This window comes from Ornithorhynchus anatinus, chromosome 15 (genome assembly GCF_004115215.2).
Source record: "Ornithorhynchus anatinus isolate Pmale09 chromosome 15, mOrnAna1.pri.v4, whole genome shotgun sequence".
In the NCBI taxonomy this organism is placed as follows: Eukaryota; Metazoa; Chordata; class Mammalia; order Monotremata; family Ornithorhynchidae; genus Ornithorhynchus; species Ornithorhynchus anatinus.
Genome location: NC_041742.1, coordinates 16,743,355 through 16,771,015, shown reverse-complemented (window position 1 = coordinate 16,771,015; position 27,661 = coordinate 16,743,355). Strand labels below are relative to the sequence as shown.

General features: G+C 47.2%; 1 protein-coding gene across 6 annotated transcripts in view; it reads right to left on the bottom strand.

Moving 5' to 3' along the window:
- SH3KBP1 (SH3 domain containing kinase binding protein 1) overlaps window positions 1-27,661 on the bottom strand; it is a 184,315-nt gene that overhangs the window by 115,806 nt on the left and 40,848 nt on the right. Inside the window, exon 1 of one of the 6 annotated variants that reach the window (XM_029079762.2) lies at window positions 15,169-15,324. The exons of the other annotated variants lie outside the window; for them this stretch is intronic. The gene's annotated coding sequence lies outside the window, so the exon portion shown is untranslated. Of the gene's footprint in view, window positions 1-15,168; window positions 15,325-27,661 lie in introns of those variants that run through there. 6 annotated transcript variants of the gene reach the window in all.

The window sequence follows — 27,661 nt, the reverse complement described above, 5'->3', positions numbered from 1 at the left end:
CTGAATCTCCCCCAATCCAAACACCTACCCGCAAAGCACCTCTCACTCTCCATCCCTCAGATCATCCCATCTCTACCCCAGCGATCGGCACGTAGTGAGCGCTTAATCGACACAGCGCTGCTCATGGGTTCTAATCCCAGCTCCGCTGCTGGTCTGCTGTATGACTTTGGGCAAGTCACTTCACTTCTCTGGACCTCAGTTCCCTCATCGGTCATATGGAGATTATAATAATAGTAATCTGTTAAGTGCTCACTATGTGCCAGGCACTGTTCTAATAGCTAGGATGGATACAAGATAGTCAGGTTGGACACAGTCCCTGTCCCACATACGGCTCACAGTCTTAATGCTCATTTTACAGATGATGGAACTGAGGCCCAGAGAAGTGAAGTGACTTGACCAAGTTGAGACAGCAGACAAGTGGCAGAGCCGGGATTAGAACCCATGACGTTATGACTCCCAGGTCCGTGCTCAATCCCCTATGCCATGAGATTGAGACTGTGAGTGGGACGGGGACTGTGCGCAACCCCATTTGCCTGAATCCATCCTAACGCTTAGTACGGTGCCGGAAACACAATAAGTGCTTAACAAATAACACAATTATCATTTGAAAATATATGTGATGATGTGTGGGGGTACAGGGGGCATTTATGCATCTGAAATGACCGGTGCTTGGAGAGCGAAGGCCCGAAGCAGGATTAGAGTTCGGTTGGTAGGGTATGCATCTCGAGCCCAGCCGCCAACAAAGCTGGGTTCTGAGCTGCCTTCAAGAGTTACATAAAGAGGGGGGTGAACTGCACCGGAATCTCAAGTGGGCTTCTTACCCGAGGGGTGCGAAGAGTTATAGGGTGAGGTAGCGGAATGTGGTCAAGGTGGAAGCCTCTAAGAGCCAGGTTGGGCTGGGGTAGATGGCAAGCTGAGCGAGGCTTGGGGAGGCCTCCCGAGCCAGCTGAAAGTTTCACTAGCAGCAGGTGGCTTTGAGCAGCAGAGGAAGACAGCTGCTGTTTCGGGGTACACTGCAAGGAAGGGGACCACGCAGACGTTTCTGGTTGGGGGATGGGATGGCAGCTAATCACTGATCCTTTACACTTTCTCGACAAATGTGAACCAATAATAATAATGATGATGATGATGATGATTATGATACTTAAGTGTTTACTCTGTGCCAATCACTGTTCTAAGAGCAGGAGTAGATACAAGTTAATCAGATTGGACACACTCCCTGTCCCACATGGGCTCACCCTAATACTCCCCATTTTATACCTGAGGTAAAAAGCACAGATTATAATAATAATTATGATACTTGCTAAGCCCTTACTCTGTGCCAAGCACCGTTCTAAGCACTGGAGTAGATACAAGTTGATCAGGTTGGACATAATTCCTGTCTCACATGGGGCTCACACTCACAATCCCCATGTTCCAGGTGAGTTAATTGAGACCCACAGAACTAAAGTGACTAGCCCAAAGTCACACAGCAGAAATGTGGCAGAGTCAGAATTAGAACCCAAGTCCTTCTGACTCCCAGGCCTGTGCTCCATTAATTATGCACCACTGCTTTGCAATAAAAGTCTTGGGGTTTTTTTTTTCCTTTTATTAAGACGAGCTACATGATGATGGAGAAATACGGAATGAAGAAAAAAATCCGGTTTCCAAGACAGAGATATAGTCTACATGGTTATGGAGAGAAGATGACACTGTATCGGCTGCCTAACTCCTGCCCGCTACCGGCACAGTGCCAAGCACCTTTACGTGAGGAGCGGCGTGACCTAGTGGAAAAAGCACGAGCTTGGGAGTCACAAGACCTGGGTTCTAATCCCACCTTCGCCACCTGCCTGCTTTGTGACCAAGGGAAAGTCACTTTACTTCTCTGTGTCTCAGTTCCCTCATCTTCAGAATGGGAATTCAATATCCATTCTCCTTCCTACAAAGACTGTGAGTCCACGTGGGACATGATGATCTTGTATCTGCCCCAGCACTTAGTACAGTCCTCAACCCACAGTAAGCACTCAGCAAATTCAATTATTATTGTTTTTGTTAAGAATACTATTACTGGGTCTGAATTCTCAGCACCCAATCTTCCTCTGCCTCAGCTCCCGTTGCTGTGTTCCACTGTTTTGAGGCAATGCCCGGATCCGTATAGACTTGGGAAGTACATATCTATAACTCTTTACATTAATGCCTGTTTTCTTGTTTTGATATGTATATATCTATAATTCTCTTTGTTTATATGGATACTATTGATGCCTGTTTACTTGTTTTGATGTCTGTCTTCCCCATTACAGGCTGTAAGCCCACTGTAGGCAGGGACTGTCTCTATTGCTGAACTGTACTTTCCAAGCGCTTAGAACAGTGCTCTGCACAGAGTAAACACTCAATAAATACGATTGAATGAAGGAATGAAAGTGACTGGAACTGCTTGGGGTGACTTTTACCCAACATTTCATGTGACATCGTGACTAGACGCTGTTTGCTCGGGGAAATGCGTGTGAGGTCCCGTGTATCTGAGTGTCTGCCATCAGCAAGTGCCGGCACTGGCCGCCCTTGAGTCCAAAAGCATCACTGAGAGAGGACTGAGAAGCAGCGTGGCCTGGTGGATAGAGCTGGGGCCTGGGAGTCAGAAGGACCTGGGTTCTAATCCTGGCTCCGCCCCTCATCTGCTGGGTCACTTGGGCAAGTCACTTCACTTTTCTAGGTCTCAGTTCCCTCATCTGTATAATGGGGATTGGGACCGTGACCCTCATGTGGGACAGGGACTGTGTCCAAATAGATTAACTTGGATCTATCTCAGCGCTTAGTACGGTACCCGTCAAGTTGTAAGCGCTTAACAAATACCACTTAAAATAAAATACATTAGGATGCTCTGATACAGCGGGGAGATAGCCTGGCCGGTGGAGGCCTGGTAATCAGGAGATCTACATTCTAGATTCTGACCTGCCCTGTTCAATCAATGGCCTCCTGCATGTCCTCGGGCAAATCACTTAACCTCTTCTGTGCCTCCATTTCTTCACCTGTAAAATGGGGATATGATCCCTGCTCTTTTCCCCTTTTAGACTTTAAGATGGTTGTGGGCAGGAAGCAAGTCTACCAACTCATATTGTACTCTTCCAAGTATTAAGTTCAGTGCTCAGCAAACAGTATGCACTCAATAAATACTATTAATTATAGTATGCACCCCTTTTGGGACAGGGCGATTCTGATCAAATATTTATTTTATATCTAATGCTGCCCTTACCCACTGTCAGTAATGTCTGTGGGGTCACAGTCTCAGTCCTAGCGATGAGGGCAAGTGTGTCATTAAAGTCTATGCCAATAAAATGCCCAGAATCGGAAAAGAGGCAGAAACCTGAATTCCATAGCGCAAAGCCAATGGGTATTGGGCACCCCTGTGACTTCAGTTCACCCTCTAGAGCCCTGGTTTTTCATCTGGAAGTCCCACGAGAGACAGGGACCACTTCCACCTCTCCCCTTTGTATTCCTTCCCAGAGCTTAGTACAGAGCTCTGCACACAGTAAGCGCTTCATAAACATAACTGCCACTATTCCTACTGGCTCCAGTGAGACTGGAGAGGGGGAGGCATGTGGGGGCTTCATTAATTGTGGAAAGTTCCCGTCGGCTTGCTAGGAAAATGGCCTACATAATAATTACAGTATTTCTTAAGCGCCTACTATGTGCCTGGCCACCGTACTTTAAGCGCTGAATGTGCACACTGACCAACAGGCCACTTTGTTCTTGGCATCCACTCCCTCAAAGACCACAGATCAAAGATTGGGGGATTTATTCATTCAACAGTATTTATTGAGCACTTACTATGTGCAGAGCACTGTACTAAGCACTTGGAATGCACAAGTTGGCAACAGATAGAGACCCTCCCTGCCCAATGACGGGCTCACAATCTAATCGGGGGAGACAGACGGACAAAAACAAGATAACATAATCACGATAAATAGAATCAAGGGGACGGACACCTCATTAACAAAATAAATAGGGTAATAAAAATATATAGCACCCTTCAAAGCCACCTCCTCCAGGAGGCCTCCCCTGTTGGACACCCCGTTTGATGTTTCACCCACCCTCAGCATTAATTCGTTCACTCAATCGTATTTATCGAGCGCTTACTATGTGCAGAGCACCGCACTAAGCGCTTGGATGAGGGGACAAAAGCTTCAAGATCTTGTCTGAGCCCACGCCTTCTCCATCATGGCGACTCTCACAAGTAAGCTCGACTGCTCTAGACCGTAAGCCTGCCGTGGGCAGGGAATGTGTCTGTTGAGCTGTTTTATACTGTCCACTCCCAAGCCTTCAGAACAATGCTCTGCACACAGTAAGCCCTCAATAAATACAACTGACTGAATACCGACACCCCTAGAAGCTCGGAGGAGTTTCTTAAGAGAACCCAAAACAGGACTTGTTTCCAGGCTACTAAAATAGACACTTAAGCAGATGTTGCTCATCACAGACATGCAAAACAATTGCGTTCATTTTGCTGCTCGAGCTTTCAGGCGACGGGGCATTTTCCCCTCTCAGAGCAGTAGGATGCTATGCAAATCTCTGGGCAACAATTGTGCAATCATTAATACGGGGGGGTCGGATCTGCAAACGATTTCTGCTGCTCTGGTGCTGAAGAGAAGCAGGTTAAACGAAATAACCCCCATCACAAGTTGAGACACTAAAAATCAATGACAAGTCCAGAGGCAATGAAGCATTGCATAATGACGGGGGGGTAGGGGAAATGCGCTGGAATTTTTATACTTCTTCAAGCCCCAGACTAGAGCAACAATAATCATTACAAGCTCATCAGCACGCTTTGTGAGAGATAATGCTACCAAAGGGGCATGGAAGATGTTTACCTCCCCAGAGAAAACTTCCTAAACGTTCTTCCAAGTCAAGGACGATTTGGGGGCCTGGTGTCACCACTCTGGAAGCGAGGAGGTGAAGGGAGGGAAAAGCCGGGAGAAAATCACAGACCACGATCACCCTGGCTCAATCATACCCATAATGACACTGGGTACCTGAAAAAAGGCCTATGGAAAAAAATGGCCTCTCTACAGACTCATTCATTCATTCACTCATATTTACTGAGCCCATACCGTGGGCAGAACACTGTACTAAACATTGTGAGAGTACAGTGGAAAAATAAAGAGACACGTTCCCTCCCCACAACGAGCTGACAGTCTAGAGGGAGAGAGAGACATTAATAGAAATAAATTACAGCTACAACTTGGGAAATATACCATAATGTCTTCTCAAACTATCCTCTGGCAACTGGAAAAATGGAAAAGGCCTGAAAATCACAGGTTTCATTCACCCAGCTCTTTCGGGGTTCAATACTCCACATCCGACACAACAACCCTGACTGCTAGAAAACACCATTCTTTACCTGGGTTAGAAAGATGGTGACCTTGTCTTTTGTTTTCTAGCTCCTCGTCAAGCTGTTTCACTTCCCCAAGAGCTCAGTTCGGTGCTCAACGGCCAGGGAGCCCTCAACCTTAACTCCTCCTCCTCCATTTTCTCTCTGGGTACCGTCCTCTTACCAAACTCTTCCTCTAAATCTGTACATCAGATGCTGGCGCACACGCGCGCGCATGTGTGTGTGTGTAAGGTCTGTGATCATAATAATAATAATAATAATGTTGGTATTTGTTAAGCGCTTACTATGTGCTGAGCACTGTTCTAAGCGCTGGGGTAGACACAGGGGAATCAGGTTGTCCCACGTGGGGCTCACAGTCTTAATCCCCATTTTACAGATGAGGGAACTGAGGCACAGAGAAGTTAAGTGACTTGCCCACAGTCACACAGCTAAGTGGCAGAGCTGGGATTCGAACTCATGAGCCCTGACTCCAAAGCCCATGCTCTTTCCACTGAGCCACGCTGCTTCTCTATAGGTGTTATATAGATATATATATAGATAGATAGATAGATAGATAGATAGATAGATAGATAGATATATGATTATATAGATCACATAGGTGTTGCCCATGTGTTACTGGTTTCTTTCCTCTGGCTGTAGGTATGTGTTGGCCTGAGTTTTCTGTTTAAGGGGCATAGCTCTGGGTGTACCTTTTTTCTTTCCATGGTATTCATTAAGTGCTTAATATGTGCCAGGCACTGTGCTAAGCGTTAGGATAGGTACAAGCTAATCAGGTTGGACACAGTCCCGGTCCCTCATGGGGCTCACAGTCTTAATCCCCATTTTGCAGATGAGGAAACAGAGGCCAGGAGAAGTGAAGTGACTCATCCAAGGTCCCACAGCAGACAGGTGGTGTGGCCAGGATTAGGACTCGGGTTCTCTGATTTCCAGGCCCGGGCTCTATCCATCAGGCCATGCTGCTTCTGCTTGAAAGCTGTGCCTGGGACGCCATGTTTTTTTTTTAACCCCCAGGGTAAAGAGATTCCCTGACAAAGGGAGGGGAAGACTGAGCCCCATGTGGGGCAGGAACTGTGTCTGATCTGATTTATTTGTACCTACCCAAGCGCTTAATACAGGGCCTGTCACATAGTAGTGACAGCGTGAGAAGCAGCGTGGCGCAGTGGAAAGAGCACGGGCTTTGGAGTCAGGGCTCATGAGTTCGAATCCCAGCTCTGCCACTTGTCAGCTGTGTGACTGTGGGCAAGTCACTTAACTTCTCTGTGCCTCAGTTCCCTCATCTGTAAAATGGGGATTAACTGTGAGCCCCACGTGGGACAACCTGATTCCCCTGTGTTTACCCCAGCGCTTAGAACAGTGCTCGGCACATAGTAAGCGCTTAACAAATACCAACATTATTATTATTATTATTATTATAGTAAGACCTTGACGGATACCATTCAAAAAAAAACAACGCAGCTGGGGAGAAGGGCAAGGAAAAATGAGCTTTGGGAGTTAGAAAAAGGCTAGAGATAGGAAAAGTTACAAACACAGGCATCGTATTCGCTAAGCGTTACTGGGTACCAGGCATTGTACTAAGCGCTGGGGTGGATCCAAGCAAATCAAGTTGCACACCGTCCTTGTCCCACAAGGGACTCAGTCCTAATCCCCATTTTACAAATGAGGTAACTGAAGCCAAGAGAAGTGAAGTGATTTGCCCAAGGTCACAGAGAAGACAAGGGGTGGAGTCGGGATTAGAACGCAGGTCCTCTGACTCCCGGGCCTGTGTCCTATCCACGAGGCCACGCTGTTTCTCATCTCAGATAGGAAAAAAAAGAGGAACAAAGGGAGGAGGCAGTGACGGTGCTCGATGCTGGGTTGGCAACTTGAAGAGAGCCGGAGGGGGAAATGGGGGCGAGAAGAGGAAGCTCTTTTCCTCCACAGCCCAATCCACCCCAGTGCAGTCCAGCTTAGCATAGCCAAGGACGGGTCAGCTGGGAGCTGGAAACATCCTTGTCAACAGGGGCCTTCCTCTGTTCCCAAGCCTGCAAGAAAGGAACAGCTGACTCACTTTCTTGAGAAAGAAGCAGTGTGGTCCAGTGTGCACAGCACGGGCCTGGGAGCCAGAAGGACCTGGGTTCTAAACCCAGCTCTGCCACTTGTGTGCTGTGTGGGACCTGGGGCAAGTTACTTCACTTCTCTGGGCCTCGATTACCTCATCTGTAAGACTGAGCATGGACTAGAGGGAAGAGTGTGGGCCTGTTTGTCAGAGGTCATGGGTTCTAATTCTGGAGCTGCCACCTATCTGCAGTGTGACCTTGGGAGTCACTTCTCTGTGCCTCAGTTACCTCATCGGAAAAATGGGGATCAAGATTGTGAGCCCAAAGAGGGACAGGGACTGTGACCAACCTGATTTCCTTGTATCTACCCCAGTGCTTGGGATGTAGTAAGTGCTTAACAAATACCACAATTATTATTATTGTGTGGGACGTGGACTGTGTCCAGTGTCATTAGCTTGTACCTACCCCTGCGCTTAGAACAGTGCCTGGCACATAGAGCTTAAAAAATATCACACCCAAAGAAAAAAAACAAGAAAGACTTCCCGTTTCTCCTCCATCATCTGGTCTCTCCACAGTTGTGCATGGAGAAGGATCATGATCTTGTGTCTTTATTGGCTTATGTTCCTACTGCTGGAACTCATTTAGGCCCCTCGAGATTGTAAGTTCACCGTGGGCAGGGAACATGTCTACTAACCCTGCTGTACTGTCCTCTCCCAGGAGCTGATAGTGCTCTGCACACAGTAAGTGTTCAATACAAGATTACAGATGCAACATAACCTAGTGGAAAGAGCACGGGCCTGCTAACCACTGTAGGAGCTGCCTGGGGCACAGCATTAAGCACAGGGCTCACTGGCATGAGGAACTTTACGTACCAGCTGTTCTTTTCTTTACTACCATTCACTCATTCAATACTATTGATTGAGCACGTCCTGTGTCCAGAGCACTGTACTAAATGCTTGAGGGACTACAATAGAAAATCAACAGACACCTTCATTCCCTGCCCTCAATGAGCTGAGAGTCTAGAATGTAAGAGTGTCAGAGCTGTAGAAATGTCAGGCTGTAAGAGCTAGAGCCTAAACTACACTCTAACGCCACGTTACTCAAAAAGATATTCAGAAGATGGAAACCACCGGGTCGAGTTCTTTCAGAGGAGAGAACAGCTGCTAATGACTCACCGGGCCTCAGAAGGAACTATCGTGGAGCTTTGAGATTCTCCCATAAGCCCCAGGGTCATTTAGGTAGCGACCATTTTCTGATCACGCTGCCCTCTGGGGCGGCCCACAGGTTATTCAATCCCAGGGAGCCTACTCTGGCAAACCGTACGTGCCTCTTCCAACTCCCGGTAATTGTTCTATCGGACTCTCCCAAGTGCTTAGTACAGTGCTGAGCACACAGTAAGCACTCGATGAATACCACTGACGACCAGCTATAACCCAATCTTCACCCTCTCCACTCCACTGAAGCCGCTGACTTCCAAGTCACCGGTGATCTTTTTCTCGCCAAATCGAACGGATAATACTCTGTCCTGATCCTCCCCGGCCCCTCGGTCGCCTCTGACCCGCTGGGCTAATTCCCTCACCCGGAAATGCTGCTAATGCTTGGCTTTTCACACAGTTCTCTCTCTCCTTCTCCTCCTACCTCTTTCTATTCCCTTCCTCAGTTTCCCACCTTCTCCCTGTGAGAGTAGCACAAGGGCTTATTCTGTGTTCCTGTCTCTTCGGGAGCTCATCCACTTTTATATCTTTTACTGACACTTTTAGGCAGATGACTGTTTAATTATTATTATTGTAACATGTGTTAGTTAAGTGCTTACTATGCGGCATGCACTGTTCTAAGCGCCGGGGAAGATACAAGTTAATTAGGTCAGATACAGTCCCTGTCCCACACAGAGGAAGAAGAAGTACTTAATCCCCTTTTTACAGTTGAGGAAACTGAAACACAGAGAAGTTCACTGACTTCCAGGTCCTCCGACAATCAGGCTCGGGCTCCTGCCACTAGACCACAGTGCTTCCCATTTGGTAGGCTTACCTCTACCCCAGCACACAGCACGTAGTAACCACTTAATAAAAAATGCCATCACTATTATGCCTCTCAAATCAACTTCACTCATCACGATATCCCTCCTTTTCTGAACTTTCACATTTTCTTTCTACCTCGGGGACGCTTATGTGTGGCGGTCCCATTGCCAACTCACACTCACTCTTTCTACAACTGAACGCCTCATCTTCCCCACGAAACCCTCTCCGTCTCACTTTCCCATCCTCCCCATCTCTCGAGCGCATACTTAACGGTGACATGACCAATCAACTCCCCCTTTTTCAACCTCAATGCCCGGTCTGTGGCCTAATCCTGTTGGTTCTTACTCCACGTTTCCAGAATCTACCTCTTTCTCTCCCTTCAACGGCCACCACACTGATGGAGGCTCTTGTCATATCCTGCCTAATCTACTCTATCAGCCGCCTTGCTCATCTCCCTGTCTCGAGTCCCTCTCCCCTCCCCCCGCACCCAGACTGTAAACTCATTGTGGGCAGGGAATTTGTCTGTTATATTGCTATACTGTACTCTCCCAACTGTTTCAAACAGTGTTCTGCGCACAGTAAGCACTCAATATGATTGACTCCATACTACTTCTCTAAAAGGTCACACTGTAAATAGCTCCCCTTTCTGCACAAAATAAGTACCCAATCAATGTGACTGACTGACTGCACATCACTTCTCTAAAAGATGGCACTGCTCACACCTCGCCTTTCCTCTCGACATTGAGAAGAAACGCCCCATCGCTGAAGCACTCCATCGGTTCTCTCCCTTCTACTTACGCACTCTCTTCTCCCGTTACACCCCAGCTTTCCATCTTCATTCCTCGCAAGTGACTTGTTCTCACCTCTCCTGTGGTCGAGCTCCTCCTCACACCCTCCCCTTGCCTGGAATACTCTTCCCTAGACCCCAGCTCTCCCCTTACCTTCAGAGTCCGCTAGAGATCACATCCCCCCGGGGAGGCAGCCCACCCACCCCCTCCCGCCCCGGCCCCTCAGTACAACCATGCCACCCGAGCACTTAAGTAATCTCTGCTCCCTAAGCACTTGGTTGAATAGCTCATATAATAATAATAATAATGTTGGTATTTGTTAAGCGCTTACTATGTACAGAGCACTGTTCTAAGCGCTGGGGCATATACTCCTCCATCCCAAATTTAGGGCGGTACCCGTCTCCCCCGGAGACTGTAAACTCCTCGATGGAAAGGCCCATGTGTTCTAAACCTTGTGTATTTTCCCACTACAGTGTTCAATAAATGTTGAGGGAATGCATTGCTGATGATGGAGCTGTGACTTGATTTTGCCTTTCACAGTGGGAGGGTGAGGAAAGGCGAAATTGCCCCTCAAAAAAGATACCAAACGTCCTTTTTCCAGTTGCGGAAACTGAGGCCCAGAGAAGCAAAGTGACTTGCCCAAGGTCACTCAATAAGCTGTTGGCAGAGAGGGGATAAGAACCCAGTTCTTCTAATGCCCAGGCTGACAAATTTTTGACAAATGCAGTGCTGAACTATCTTCCAATTCAACCCCAGATGCCCCTTGAATTCTAAATTCCCAGAGTTACCTTTAGTTTGTCCTGCCTCCTTTTCACAGTCCACCTAGAGCCTCAGATACATATACGGCAAACAAAGAGGAAAGAATAAAATCTTCACTCTCCCTTGAATCTTGCTTGCAGTCGTTCGGGGAAATTGTACTAATGAATGTCCCACTGCCTAGCAAAGAGTCTCTGACGGCATGGGCTGGCTAGGGGGAAAGGCACCTCCCTGTGCCAGAGAAATGGTTCTGTCACATCAGAGAAAATACTTTGGGCCAGGAGCCTGGAGCCTTCTGCCTTATCGATGTCTCTGTGATTTCAGGTCATGCGGCCCCCAGGAAAGGTCAATTTCAATGCACCGGCATCCATTTTCCCATCAATTTACAACCCAATTAGATACATAAAGCTGTCCCCATCCAGGAGGGCTAACTTTTCCATCTAATCATGGGGAGAAAGGAAAGGAGGGCAAGAGAGGGAGAGGGCAGGAAAGAAGAGGGAGAAAAGAGAACGGGAGAGGGAGGGAGGATGGAGGAAGAGAGGAGGGGAAGAAAGAGGGAGGGAAGGTGGAGGAAAGGGTGGGACGTAGGGGAGAAGAGAGGGTGGGAGAGACAGTCAGTCAATAGTATTTATTGTGCGCTTACCGTGGGCACAGCACTGTACTACATACTTGGGAAACTACAATAGAACGATTCAACATACACGTTCCCTGCCCACAATGAGCTTACAGCCTAGAAGGGGATGCAGATATTAATATAAATATATAAAATGACAGATATTTACCTAAGTGCCGAGGGTATGGGACGGTGGATGAATACGGGGAGCAAGTCGGGGCGAAGAAGAAAGGAATGGGAGAAGAGGGGAAGGAATGCTTCGTCAGGGAAGACCACTTGGAGGAGATGTGCCTCAATAAGCCTTTGAAGGAGTGGAAAGGATCCGTGTGTCCGATACGAGAGGGAGGGAGTTCCAGGCCAGAGGCGGGACGTGGGCGAGAAGTAGGCGGCGAGATAGATGAAACTGAGACACGGTGAGAGGCTTAGCATTAGAGGAGCGAAGAGTGTGGGCTGAGTTGCAGTAGGAGAATGGTGAAGTAGAAGGGAGCAAGGTGATTGAGTGTTTTCAAGCTGGTGGTGAGGAGTTTCTGTTTGATGCGGAAGTGGAAGAGAGGGCAGAGGAAAGGTGGAAGGGAGGGTGGGAAAGAAGTTGGAGAAGAGAGGGAGAGAAACGGGGAGGAGGGAAGGAGAACAATTGGGGAGAGGGAGGGAGAGGAGCAAGAGGAAGGGGAAGAAGGGGGAGAGAGGGAGAGAAAATGGGGAAGAGAAGTTGGAGGGAGAGAAGGTTGGACGGAAGAAAGAAGGTGGGGTTAAGAGATGGAAAGAGGATGGGAAGAAAGAGAGAGGGAACAGGGAGGGAAAGGTAAGGAATATGGCGGGAGAGGGTGGCGGAGGGGAACGGAGAAATGGTAAGGGGAGAGGGAGGAAGGTGGAGGAGAAGGGAGGAAGAGAGAGGAGGAGGAGGAGGAGGGTGCTTACCGTCGGCTGCCGAGCCGCCGCCTCCGCTGCTGCCGCCACCGTGATGGGGCCAGAGGGCGGGCGAGCTGGGCCGGGCCGGGCGGAGCCAGCCGAGGCGGAGCCATGGTCGACCGTGCCGTGGCCCAGCTGGCCGAGACAGAGGCAGAACCCGGCCGCCGGGAACCTGGCCCGCATCACCGCTCCACCGGATGACAAAAAAAACAAAAACCACCTGACCACCACCAGCTCCCAGGGCTCCTGGAGTCATGTTCCAGCCAGGCCGCAAGCCCACAAGCTGCTGAGCGCGACGCTCCACCATTTACCCCTTCTGCTGAAAGGACGGCGGCCTGGGGCCCTGGCCAAGGGACCCCAAACTCACACCTGCCACCGCAGAGCAGCTTCTAGTGTTCTTCCACTGTAATCTCTGAAAATCCTTTCAGATTCCCAAGTGGCACTGCATCTTAAATAGGTTACTTTTCTTTAAAAGAAAAATGGTATTTGTTAAGTGCTTACTACGTGACAGCCACGGTTTTAATTGCTGGGCTAGAGACAAGCCAATCAGGTTGGACACAGTCCCTGTCCCACACTGGGTGCCCAGTCTTCACCCCCATTTTACAGATGAAAGAACTAAGAAACAGAGAAATCGAGTGACTTGCTCAGTGTTACATAGTAGACAAGTGGTGAAGCTGGGATTAGAACCCTGGTCCTACTGACTCCCAGGCTCATGCTTTATCCTCTAGGCCATGCTCCCTTCTCCCTCATAAGACGGTAAGCCCCTAATTGCGTAGGGACCATGGATTTTTGTTCTGTTGATCTGTCCCAAGAGCTCAGTACAGTCCGATGCATACCAAAGGCACTCAGTAAATACTGCTTCACCTACTATTACTCAAATGCCTCCAGCAGAAGCCTTTCATTTCTACACTGTGTCTGCCTCATTCAGGAGACTGCATATAGCAGACGATCGACGAGCGTTGAGGGCAACATTAGCGTTGCAGAAAATGTATTTTCTCCAAGATGTGCCCGTTTCGGTGGCCGGACTTGGAACCGGCTTTGAACATTTAAGACATCGTTAGATGAGTGACATCCCCGGCTTGGGAATCGGTCAGCCAGTACCTACTGAGCGCCTACTGTGTGCAGAGCACTATACTAAGCACTGGGGAGAGTACACTAATAATGATGATATTTGTTAAGTGCTTACTATGTGCCGGGCACTGTTCTAAGTGCCGGTATAACACGAAGCAGACACATTCCCCGCCCACGACGAGCTTACAGAGAAAATAACTGCTACTAGTTAGTCCCGGCGTCCCCAGAATTAGAAGCAGTTTTCTTTTCTGGGCCAAGCTAGAATCCCAGAAACGCAACTGAAAGGGCAGGTGGAACATGGGTCTCGATACGTGAATCAAAAGAAGCTTATGGGAAATGAATGAGTTCCAACTGGCATCTTAGTTTGGGAATTCAAGGCATCCATGCAGCGAATACCAAAATAAAACCTCTTTAAACATGGTTAAATCATTTTCTCTCCACTTCCTTTCTCTACCAGAACGGGGATACAATGATTTCTTTTGAATTGCAAGGAAAAGGACGTGATTGTCTCGTACAATAGAATGAGACCTAAATTAAGGTACTCATCAGTTTGGTTTTGTTTTTGAGAATGGAACAACCCATGGGGTGGGAGATTACGATCGGCAGTGGTGACTAACCGGGGTTCCTCGTTGATACTGTATTTCTGGTGAGACTCTGTTGGACAGCTTTATTTCAGAAATCACCGACATCCACAAAACTATTTTTAGTTGGCTGAAAAAAGCACAACTGACCTCCACATCTCATTACTTACCGGTAGGAGGAAGAGTTACAATAGTAGTCCTGTAGACTGCAAGCTTCTTGTGGGCAGGGATTGCAACTGCCAACTCTGTTGGTTTGGATTTTCCAAGTGCTTAGCACAGTGCTCTGCCCACAAAAAGTGCTCAATAAATACCACTGAATGATAGATAAGCATGGTAGTGGTATCGATTAAGTGTCTGAGACCATTGCACATTGCTCGGGCACGTTCAACAGAAGTACGGTACATATTTTTTTGCCCACCCGGAGCTTCCACGGTGGTGGAGGAAACTGAGTCCTTCCCTGCTGTACAGTGACCCACATACTGCACATAGTGTTTGAGATCAGAAAGTCTTCTGCTAATCCCCACCCACCCCCCCCACCAAAAAAAAAAACAACCTGGGGTTTTTTGATTTGACTCCAAACCTCAAACAAAAACTTAAAAGAGAAGTTATCAAATGCTTAAGCATAGAGGTAGCTTTTGTAGGATCATCGCTCCGATTCCGAGCCATCGGGTGAAGATCATATTTAATTTGGTTGATCATACAATAATAATTACTGTGGCATTCATTAAGCGCTTTCTATGTTCCCGACACTGTTCTAAGCACTGAGTTTGATACATATAATCAGGTTGGACACAGTCTCTGTACCATATAGAGCTCACGGAATTAATCCCCATTTTGCAGATGAGGAAACAGACACAGCTTGCCCAAGGTCACCCAGCAGACAAGTGGCAAAGCCGGCATTAGAACCCAGGTCCTCATTTATTCCATCACATTTATTGAGCGCTTATTGGGTGCAGAGCACTGAACTAAGCGCTTGGGAGTGTACAACGGAAGAATAAAACAGACACATTCCCTGCCCACAATGAGCTTACCGTCTAGAAGACGAGTTTACAGTCTTCTGACTTCCAGGCCCGCGCTCTTTCCACCAGGCCTCTGGGCATTGCTCTAGGAGCAGCCGGTCATCTCCGAGCCTCACTCAGGACGACCAAGACGGCTCTAAAAGTCCGGGTCCACCACCGGCACTAGGGGTTTTAGGGATGGAGGAGGGTCGGACCCCCAATTACACACCCCCAACTGGGGTCGGAGCCAGGCTGATGCAACTGAGGCCCAAACAGGATGTTAGCTCATCGCCCAAGAAGGAAGAGAGAAGTGAATAAAAGTCACAGACCAGAAAAAAAAAAAAAGAGAAAAAGAAATGACAGCTCCATTTCTAGCTAAGAGGTTGGGTCTGGATTCTCTGCGGTTTACTCCAGAACGTGCTCCACGCCATGACGCCACCCCTCTCTCACAGCATCGAATCCTTCCTCTACTCCAGAGGCAAAACGGGCCTCAGACAGGAAGCAGATATTTTTAGCAGGCCCTTCCTCCGAGCCACAAGTTGCTGGATCAGCTGGAGCGGAGACAGAATGAAAAATAATCCCAGCCGCCATCCTAGGCCTGCAACTCTCTGACCAAGTTTTCCTGACATCTGCCGGTGGCTGGAAGAGATGGCCAGAAAATCTCCAATACAGACACTTTCCCGACCCTGGTCGGGACATATCATCACAATAGGAATGGATGAAATCCATCGCACTTGCCTTTTTTTCTAACAGAAATGCTCAGAGAGTAGACAGATATTTATGTCAAGGTTCGAATGAATGGAAAGTGCAGGGGGGGAGATCGTCTATGAAGAGATATGATACTATTCACAGGTTGGAATGAGCTGAATGAGTATTTTAATGACTCCAGTGATCTTAAGCTTTCACAACCATCTCTCAATCACACCGTATGGAAAAATGAAAGGCACAGATCATCCATAAATCCATCTCAACAATCATCAGCTATTCAACTGCTGAAACAGCCTCCAAGTGGATAGAGCATGGGTCCAAGAGTCAGAGGCACTGGGTTCTAATCCCAGCTGGGCCACTTGTCTGCTGTGAGACTTGGGGCTTGTCAGTTCACTTCTCTGTGCCTCATTTTCCTCATCTGTAAAATGGGGATTCAATGCCTGCCCTCCCTCTTACTTAAGGCTGTGAAGTCCCATATAATAATGATGGCATTTGTTAACCACTTACTATATGCCAAGCACTATTCTAAGCACTGGGATAGATACAAGGTAATCAGGTTGTCCAACTTGGAGCTCACAGTCTTGATCCCCATTTTACAGATGAGGTAAGTGAGGCACAGAGAAGTTAAGTGACTTGCTCAAAGTCACAGAGCTGACAAGTGGCGGAGCCGGCATTAGAACCCAGGACCTTTGGCTCCCAAGCCAGGGCTCTTTCCACTAAGCCACGCTGCTTCCACATGGGACAGGAACTATGTCCAACCTGATTATCTTGTATCTAACCCAGCGCTTAGAACTGTGCTTGACCCATGCTAAGCGCTTAACAAATACCAAGAAAAACCTGAACACAACAACAAAACACTTTCACGCTCTAACACTGGAACACTTCATGCCATCTTATTGAGAGCACTTGAAAATGACAATAGAAGAAACAAGTTCTCAGTCAAAAATTCTCTTGAACCAAAGTCTATATGCCCTGTGAAAGGTACTTCCTCTTATGAATCTAAGTTATCTCAAATGGCATAGAATTATGAAAACTCACTCTGGGTCAAACAGACAATTCCAATTCCTCAAAAAAAGGGAAATACATTTTTTGGGCAGCTGTACGTCAACACGGAGAGGTATAAATACACTAGAAAAGAGGACCGCAACTTTTAACCACCTCCCAATTTATTGTGAAAATTTAACTTATTTTCGGCCCTGAAGCAGGCTCTTTTTTCTTTTTGGCACTCTGTCTACCTGACAGCAAAGAGTCCAATAAATTTATTACAAGTAAGACCAGTTGGTGGTGTTCCAAAGCATCACTAGGAAAACACAAAAAACAAAACCATACACATCCTCACCCGCTACATCGACTGGCGTCAACTGAAACCTCTCACTGATATCCACCCCGCTGTCGTTTCACAACTCAGAATTAATGAACACAGAAGGCAAGAAAGAAGACGTGACTGGTATTCACTGGTACCAGTGAATGTGATTCATTGGTAAAGAGGACCCAATTATCAGACGGTCATGAGTCAGCTGTAGACTGGCGCAAGGAAACTGCAAATCACCGGATATTTTTCCAATCCTTGCTGACCACAGCAAAATTTGAAGTCCTACTCAAGGTACAGGTTAGGACTGGAGCAGATTTTAAAAGAGGGGAGAGAGGTCATTTCCCCAGCAATGGTTAGCTATTATTTTTTCCAAGATCGGGCATCTGGTTTGTCGGCGATGTTATCCATAAGGTTGGTGCCTTCCTCAATTCAGAAAGGGCAAGAAACAATCAGGAACTATTCTGAAAACCACTGGGGGATTTTAAAATGGATTCAGTGGCAGAAGAGGTGAACCTGCTTTCTGTACTCTCCAACTTATATGGTCCTCTCGACACAGTAAGCTCAGTAAATACCATGGATTGATTAACTGGAGAGTCAAACTGGGATCGTTTTTCTTCCTGCCTGTTAATATCGTTACGGATGGGATTCAACCCATTAGAGGGCAAGCTTCTTCATCGCTTTTTGTTTTCACACTTCCCAGACTCCTACATCAGTGTATCGAATCCTTTGGATGGTCAATAAATGCGATGGTTACTAAGACTATTGTTATAGGTGTCTCTTCTCTTTTTCTTAGACTATAAGCCTTTGGGAGCCGGAGACTGTGATTCAACTCATTTTCTTGTGCTCCTGATTCTCCAACGACATGACGTTTATGTTCTTGCAGAGCCCCAAGTTAAGGAAAACTGAAAAGCAGCATGGCACAGTGGAAATAGCACAGGCCTGGGAGTCAAAAGTCATGGTTCTAAGCCTGGCCCTACCACTCATCTCTGGGTGACCTTGGTCAAGTCACTTCACTTCCCTGGGGCTCAGTTCCCTCATCAGCAAAATGGGGACTGAGACCATGAGCCCCATGTGGGACAAGAACTGTGTCCAACCCGATATGCTTGTATCCACCCCAGCGCTTAATACAGTGCCTGGCACATTCATTCATTCATTCATTCAATAGTATTTACTGAACGCTTATTGTGTGCAGAGCACTGTAACTAAGAGCTGGGAAAGTACAATTCTGTGCAGAGCACTGTAACTAAGAGCTGGGAAAGTACAGTTCAGCAACAGACAGACAACCATGGGCTCGCAGTCTAGAAAGGGGTAGACAGACATCAATACAAGTAAACAGGCATCAATAGCATCAATAAAAATAAACAGAATTATAGATATACAGATCATTAATAAAATAAGTAGACTAATATATATACATACACACAATATGTACATATACACTGCACTTAGCTATATATACACATCTCTTAAATATCATAATTACTATTAGTAGCATTATTATTACCCGTCTGATGCCACATATACACAGAAGCAACCATTTCTTTGGACCCCATGTTAAGCTGGATAATCATAGCAATAACCACAATAACAACTACTGTGGTATTTGTTAAGCACTAACAATGTGCCAGGCACTATACTAAGTGCTGGGCTACATACAAGACCACCGGGTTCCACAGAGGCATCACAGTCAGAGTAAAAAGAGGAACAGGTAAAAGTCCCCATTTTATAAATGAGGGAACTGAGGCACAGAGAAGTGAAGTGACTCGCCCAGGGACACAGAGCAGGTAAGTGGGGGAGCGGGAATTAGAACCCATGTCCTCTGACTCCCTGGCCTTGAGCTCTTTCCACTAGGCCACGCTGGTGCTAGTCAGGATCGTGTTGATTAATCAATCGATCATATTTACTGAGCGCTTACCATGTGCAGGGCACTGTGCTAAGCTCCTGGGAGAGTACAACACAACAATTCAGCAGACACAGTCCCTGCCCACAACGAGCTTATGGTCTAGAGGACGTGAGTGATTAAAGTGAGGAGAATGCTTTGGCAGCAACCATCCATCCTCCTCCCACCCCTGTCTGGTTTCAGAGCCCTGACGGGGACACGGAAGATGAGAGAAATAATTTAATGGCGGAAGAATGCTGTCTGCAAGAGGAGGCGTCACAGCAAAAACTCGTAATTTGGGAAATGCCCCCTGGGGACAGGGGCACGCAGCGAGAGAAGAGAGATGAGCAAGGTGTGGGAGGAAGTACGGAAGGCAGGGAGAGGACAAGTAGAGAGGGTGTATATGAATTGGAGATCAAAACTGATTTCAAAACTTCTACCTCCCTCTTTCTTCTTGACAGGTGCAGGAATCAGAATAATTACCATGAGATCTACTCCCCGTGCCCTCTCTGTACACTTCTGAAAAAGCCAGCTGTTTCGTCAGGCTGGGTGATCGCCTCAAGCCATCGACTCAAGCAGAGATCCTTCCCTCTGTTCTGGTGCAACCACTGAAAGGCTGAAAAAAATCTCCCCTTCGACAGTGGACGGGTGACGGTTGCAAGTGACAACCGGCTTCTCCTCCATTCCGGCTGCCATACATTTCTTGTCCCAGAGAAACAGATCAAAATAATAATAATTGCGGTATTTAAAAATAACAACAATGATATCTGTTAAGCATTTACTAAGTCCCAGGCGTTGTACTAAAAGCTGGGATAGGAACAAGCAAATTGGGTTGGACACAGTCTCTGTCCTATTTGGGGCTCACAGTCTCAATCCCCATTTTACAGATGAGGTCACTGAGGCACATAGAAGTGAAGGGACTAGCCCACATTGGAGCCGGATTAGCACTTGTTAAGCACTTATTGTGTGCCAAGCATCCCGCCTCTGCCACCTGTCAGCTGTGTGACTGTGGGCAAGTCACTTAACTTCTCTGTGCCTCAGTGACCTCATCTGGAAAATGGGGATTAACTGTGAGCCTCACGTATACCCTGTATCTACTCCAGCACTTAGAACAGTGCTCTGCACATAGTAAGCGCTCAACAAATACCAACATTATTACTATTATTATCGTACTTAGTGCTGGAGTAGATACAAGACCAACAGGTCCCACATGAGACTCACAGTCTAAGGAGGAGAGAGCACAAGTACTGAATCTCCAATTTGTAGATGAGGGAAATGAGGTACAGAGAAGTGAAATGACTTGCCCAAGGCCAGGCAGCAGACAAGTTGCAGAGCCAGGATTAGAACTCAGCTCTCCCGACTGCCAAGCTCGGTATCTTTCCGGCACTTTGAGCAGTGCTCCAGTGCCTACAACACTGCTTGGCATACAGTAAGTGCTTAACAAATGTCATCATTACTAATATTTCCAGTAGAACACACTGCTGCCTCTCTGACTCTTTCAAATGGCTTCACCTTCCTCTGCAGATATCCAATATACCCCCTTGGCCCTCCCTCCAAAAAAACCCAGCAATTTAGCTCCATTCAAATGAATCAAACTAAGCAGAAAATGGCTCAAAAATACCACGGATGGATTTAAGGGCAAGTGATGGTGCAAGAGATGGCTGATGGGGTTTCTGGGAAGGGCTTTGCTTTATCACCCAATTTCATTACACAATTTGCATTAGAACACAATGGGAGAATTAGTGACTCTCCATCCCGATCCGTGAGTCAGTTTGGGGGTCACATGATCCACTTACTGGTGTGAGAAGATTCAGGGTAGGAAGAAACAGATGTGCCCATTCATATGAGATCAACCGAGGCTTGATGCCATTAATGCTTCTAAGCCTCTGCCTCGCTGTACTGAAGCATTCATTCATTCATTCAATAGTTTTTATTGAGTGCTTACTATGTGCAGAGCACTGTACTAAGCACTCGGAATGTACAAATCGGTAACAGATAGAGACAGTCCGTGCCCTTTGACGGGCTTACAGTCTAATCGGGGGAGACAGACAGACAAGAACAATAGCAATAAATAGAATCAAGGATAGAGGGCCTGGTCTTTTTTGGGGGGTTCTGCCAACTATACAGCATTTAATATGATACGCAGCAATGAATGGCAAGTAGGTACAGGGCACCTTGTCAGTAGTAGTTTGGGACCAACGGCCTGGGAGTCGGAAGGACATGGATTCTAATTCTGGCTCCGTCACTTGTCGGCTGTGTGTCCTTGGGAAAGTCACTTGGTTTCTCTGGGTCTCAGCCGCCTCATCGGTGAAGCGGGGGATTAAGATTGTGAGCCTCAGGTGGGACTGGATTGTGTCCAACCTGATGAGTCTGTATCTACCCCAGCACTTCTTACAGTGCCTGGCACATACTAAACTCTTAAACACCAAAAAGAAAAAGTAGTGAGATAGAGCAATTTATGTAAATAAATGCCTGCCATGGTGGTGTCAAACCATATTGCCCTTAACTCATTAATTCCCTCTGAATCTATTGTTACCAATGCATTTTCCATTACATGCCGGTCTTCGAAGGCATAACTATGTTAGCGCAGAAATGACTGTAGAATCACCAGATCTCAGAAATGAGGAGACACCAAGACCCTCCCTACTTCCCCTCTACCCCGACTCCTCGCCTCAGGGAAAGGCTGATACAGCACTGAACTTGAATTATGCAATGTGTTCCAAGTTTATTCTCTGAACACTGAGGCAGTTCAAATTGAGAACAGGTCACGTCATTCTCCCACTACACAATCCTGCACAAGGTGGTCATTCACTTATTTTTTTTTTTACTCCTTTCCAACTCCCACTCATGGTTTCTACTGGTCTTTAGACATACCCTTTCCTTCCCAGAGGGACGACTTGACAAATAATCTTGCTCGCTGTTATAAATTCAGGAAGGGGTCCTGCATTATGTTTCCTAGCCAACTGCCACTAGAGCTAGTAGACATTTTCCCATCTACCAACTACCCGACTGACATTCGATGTGTTTTGGGGATTTTTATGATATGCGTCAGACACTGTACAAAGTGCTGGGGTAGATACAAGATAATCAAGTTGGACACAGTCCCTAAATCAGGCTCACAGCTTTAATCCCCATTTTACAGATGAGGAATTGGGGCACAGAAGTGAAGTGACTTGTCTAAGGTCACACAGCAGACAAGTGGCAGGGCCAGAATTAGAATCTAGGTCCTCTGACTCTCGGGCCCGTGATTTTTCCACTACATCAAGCTGCTTCCTGATCAAATTCCAATCATCGTTTTTAAATTAGAGAGATGGCCGGAGATATCATTTCTTAAATTTGGCACAAGAAGCAGACAGATAAGCAATATTATCCCAGCTGTCCTACTGGATGCCTAAGGGTCTGGATCCACCGGAAAGATTGTTTACCAGCTTTTATTTCTTTGAAAGAAAATAATAATACCCTGTTTGTTTACAGCACTTTTATTTTTCCTCCCTCTGACCTGAAACTCCCTCCCTCTACATAAGAGACTGACCCCCCCGTCTCCCCACTTTTAAAGCCTCGTTTAAAGAATACGTCCTCCAAGAGGACCCCATGTTGGATCTAATACTACTACTAATAATAATGGTATTTGTTAAGCATTTACTATGTGCCTCGCGCTGTACTAAACACTGAGGTGGATACAATCAAATCGGCTTGGACACCGTCCCTGTCCCACACAGGGCTCAAAGTCTCAATCCCCATTTTACAGATGAAGTAACTGAAGCACAGAGAAGCCAAGTGACTTGCCCAAGGTCACACAGTAGACAAGTGGCAGAGCAGGAATGAGATCTCACGACCTTCCGACTCCCAGGCCCATGCTCTATCCACTACGCCATGCTGCTTCTAGATGGGACCGTCTTGTCGGAAGGACAGCACTCCCTAATTCTGCCACTGCTTTCTGTCAATGGCGCTTAGAGAAGATGCGTGGCCTGGCAAAAATAAATATAATTGGCTTAGCATTTACTTGAGTGCCTTGCAAACTCTAAGTACTTCACGTTTCCCAATGAATAAATAAAACCCCGTAATACAACGGGTGGTGAGAGCCCCTAGAAGTGGACTGCATCTAAACAACCACCCTAGCATTGCGGAGGAGAGAGCTAGAAAATCAGGGGAAAATAATGCAGCCCAGCCTCTCGGGCAGAGGAAGGGAAGAGTGAAAACATCTGGAACAAACCCTCGTGAGGCCAGTGAGCACAGAAAGGCTCCCCTTGCACGCTGTTTCCTTGAGTGACAGTACGAGTCACTCAAGTCACTTCATTTCCTCTGTGCCTCAGTTCCCTGATCCGTGAAATGGGGATTCAGTCCCAGGTGGGACATGGACTGTGTCTAACCTGATTTGCTTGTATCCACCTCAGTGCTTAATACAGTGCCTGGCACATAGTAAGCACTTAAACTCCACGATTATTATCATTCATTTGTTAACAGGATGCCAAAAAGAGCCCTTCCAGCACTTAACCAATCACACAGTCATTGGCATTTATTATACTTAAATGCTTGGGAAAGTTAAAGTGAAGTACAAATTCCAGTTCATAAATCCCACAGAGGACACTCCTAGTGCCATCCAAGGACACGCTAGCTCTGTCTGCCTGCCTCTGAAGCTCAGGGGATGGTAACCTTAGGTATTTATTGGCCAAGAATATTAAGTGAATAGATCAAACAAGGGATAGGGAAAGGCCTTTTGTACATTCACAAAAGGGAAACCGTTTATAAAGGGTGGGTCATTAATTCAAAAGAAGAACCCCTCTCGGCACTCCCGATGACATTCCGAGGAATGGCCACGGATGAAACGGGCATTTAAAAGAAGAATACACTTCAGCACGCCTGCTCATCACTATTTTTCTGTCGCTTCTGCGACAGATTTGCGGCTTTTCACCATTCGCGGCGCTCCAGGGAGTGTCATAATCCAGGCTGTTTGTGCCCGAGTTCTTCTCCCTTTCTAATTATTTTCAGAAATGCTTGTGTGCTCTCTGCCACGCTCCACACGTCACCCTTGTATCGCTCCACTCCATTTCAAAAAATAGACCAATAACCGTTGCTCCACTCCTGAATTAATTGCTTTAATATTAGTGTGACTGCAAAATAAAAAAAAAAGGGCTGTGCTGGGATGGAAAAGATGGCTCTTCTCTGGGGAACAGCTTTTGCGGTAATGAATCTGGCCACTGGAACTCAAAAACTACATACTTCCAGGTATAGAAATGGAGAAAAAAATAAATCTAATCCTTTGTTGAAACCCACTCTCTAATTTAATATCAAGAGACCAAGTAGCGTCAAGTGACACCTAATACAGCTCCATGCCGCACAGAGGAAAATAAAAAAAATCCCAAAATAGCTTTTTCCTGTAGATCTGACTGGATGTTACCTAGCAATAAATAGCAAAAACTCAGATCACATCTGAAAGCTTTAGGCTAAAAACACTTTTAGGAATTAAAGTCTCTTGGAGGGTGGCCATTTGTGCAGGTTCTGGAAACAAAAACCAAGCCGATGCCTGACCTGACAGTTAAATACCTTTCCCTCCCTTTCCCCAGCCCTAATCAAAAAAATCTACCAAAGAAGCTTGTTGGCATGGGAGATGGCAGCAGCCGTCGGTGATGTCTTTGTCTGGACGACATTGCTCTCTTCTCTGGGCAAGGAGCTCGAAAAGCTACCCATTCCTCTTAACATATTAGTGAAGAGGAGATTTATCTCAGCCATGGTCTAATGTGGGAATGAAATCTGATCTCAGACAGCATCATTTCTCAACACAAACATCATCTTCCCCAGGGAAGACAGGGAATGTGCCTGCTTATTATTGTATTGTACTCTCCCAAGCGCTCATTACAGTGCTCTGCATATATTAAGCACTCAATAAATACGATTGAATGAATGAGTGAACAAATGACGGCTATACAGACATCTGATCCAGGCGGATAATCGTTCTAGGACAGTTGTAGCTACCTAAGATATTATCAAATTTTCCCTCTTATTTTCCATTTAGAAGTCTCCCAGATCTGGGGAAGTAGGGTTCAGAACAAAAGGGGAGACTTTCTTCTTGGGAACACCGTTGTTTGGTAATAAAATAGTGTTCCAGGCCACCATCTAGATTTCTGAATCCAAACGGGAAGTTCCTTTGGCCTGAAACGCACTACACGAGCTCAAAAAGAAAGAACCATCATGACATTTAGGACATCTCCCATCAAAAGCAAGGAATGCCATTTAAGCATTGGAGGGTAAAGGCAGCCAGCAGTGGGATGGCAAGTTTGACTTGAGGTGCGGGGTGAATTACTGTCATCCATCCTTCAGCTACATTACCTGAAGCTGAAAAATCCAGGAGAGTTGTACGATATTTTTGCCAGATATTACTTCCCTTCCAAATTCTGGGTGGTGGGAGAAAAACATTAAAATTTACCTGTGGGAGATGGAAATACAAACACCATTTCTACCGCAAAAAGAACGGATTCTCAAATGTTTTCCCAGTGGAGCTTCAAAATCATGGCATTCATTCATATTAGTGTATTTATTGAGCGCTTACTGGGTGCAGAGCACTGTACTAAGTAGTTGGGAGAGTACAACCGAACAATAGACAGACATATTCCCTACCCACAAGCTCCCAATCTAGAGGGGAAGACACCTCCCCTGCACACAATCCCCTTGTTTATGCTCTTCCCTCTGTCTGAAACATCAATCAGTCATGTAAAGGTATTTATTGAGCACCTGCTGGGTAAAATGTGCTGCGCCAACCACCTGGGAGAGTAAAATATAGAGTTGGTAGACAGTTCCCAGAACTCACTATGAGGCAAGTTCTGGGGTAGACAGAAGATAACTAGATAAGATGTACTGCAAGTTCGACCCAGGAATCACAACCTAAGAGGAAGTGTAGATATCCTATCCCTATTTTACAGAGGAGGAAAGTGAGGCTCAAAGACTCAGAGGAACTTGGCCACTGTCACGCATCAGGCCAGGTACAGATCTGGGACTAGAAGCTGCAGTCTTTCAATCATCCTGGACTGCATCCCTTGACTGTGCCTTCACTTCCTTGGAGAACTCATTCGCTTCCATGACTCCAACTATCATCCGGACACAGATGATTCCCAAATCCACATGTCCAGTCCTGATCTCTCTCCTCTGCCAACTCACGTTTCCCTGCCTTCTACTTCTTCTTTACCCCTCCTCGGAGCTCAGAACGGGCTCTCTAAATCCCACCTCACACACTTCAAATTTATCCTTTCCTGCCTTAACTCTGCCCTCTCCTCCGCCAGGCAAAGCTTCTTCTCCTCCCTCATCGACACCCATGCCCGTCACCCCCGCCGATTGTTCTGGACCTTTAACTCTCTCCTTAGGCCCCCTGTTCCTCCCCCATCTCTCACCCCTAATGATCTGGCCACCTATTTCCTCACGAAAATCAACACGATCAGGTCTGAGCTCCCCAAAGTCACCCCTCCGCCTCTCCCCTCCCCCCCAACAACCCCCTCCCCTACTTTCCCATCCTTCCCTGCAGTATCCTCAGAGGAGATCTCCTCCCTCCTCGCAAGTGCCACCCCCTCCACCTGCGCCTCGGACCCCATTCCCTCTCACCTTCTTAAAACCATCGCCCCTGCCCTCCTCCCTTCCTTAACTTCTATTTTTAACCACTCAATCTCCAAGGGCTCCTTCCCCTCTGCCTTCAAACATGCCCACGTCTCCCCCATCCTAAAAAAACCCGCTCTTGACCCCACTTCCCCCTCCAGTTATCGTCCTATCTCCCTACTACCCTTCCTTTCCAAAATCCTAGAACGAGTCGTCTACAATCGATGCCTAGAATTCCTTAACTCCCATTCTCTCCTAGACCCCCTCCAATCTGGCTTCCGTCCCCTCCACTCTACCGAGACTGCTCTCTCTAAGGTCACCCATGACCTCCTTCTTGCCAAATCCAATGGCTCCTACTCCATTCTGATGCTCCTTGACCTCTCTGCTGCCTTTGACGCTGTCGACCATCCCCTCCTCCTCCATACCTCATCTCACCTTGGCTTCACGGACTCTGTCCTCTCCCGGTTCTCCTCTTACCTCTCTGGCCGATCATTCTCGGTCTCCTACGCTGGAGCCTCCTCCCCCTCCCATCCTTTAACTGTTGGAGTTCCTCAAGGGTCAGTTCTTGGCCCTCTTCTGTTCTCCATTTACACTCACTCCCTCGGTGAACTCATCCGCTGTCACGGCTTTGACTACCATCTCTACGCAGATGACACGCAGATCTACATCTCCGCCCCTGTCCTCTCCCCCTCCCTTCGGGCTCGCATCTCCTCCTGCCTCCGGGACGTCTCCACCTGGATGTCGGCCCGCCACCTAAAACTCAACATGAGCAAGACTGAGCTCCTCATCTTCCCTCCCAAGCCCGGTCCGCTCCCAGACTTCTCCATCACCGTGGATGGCACGACCATCCTTCCCGTCCCGCAGGCCCGCAATCTCGGTGTCATCCTTGACTCGTCCCTCTCGTTCACCCCACACATCCTATCCGTTACCGAGACCTGCCGGTTTCACCTCTACAATATCGCCAAGATCCGCCCTTTCCTCTCCACCCAAACGGCTACCTTACTATTACGGGCTCTCGTTATATCCCGGCTAGACTACTGTGTCAG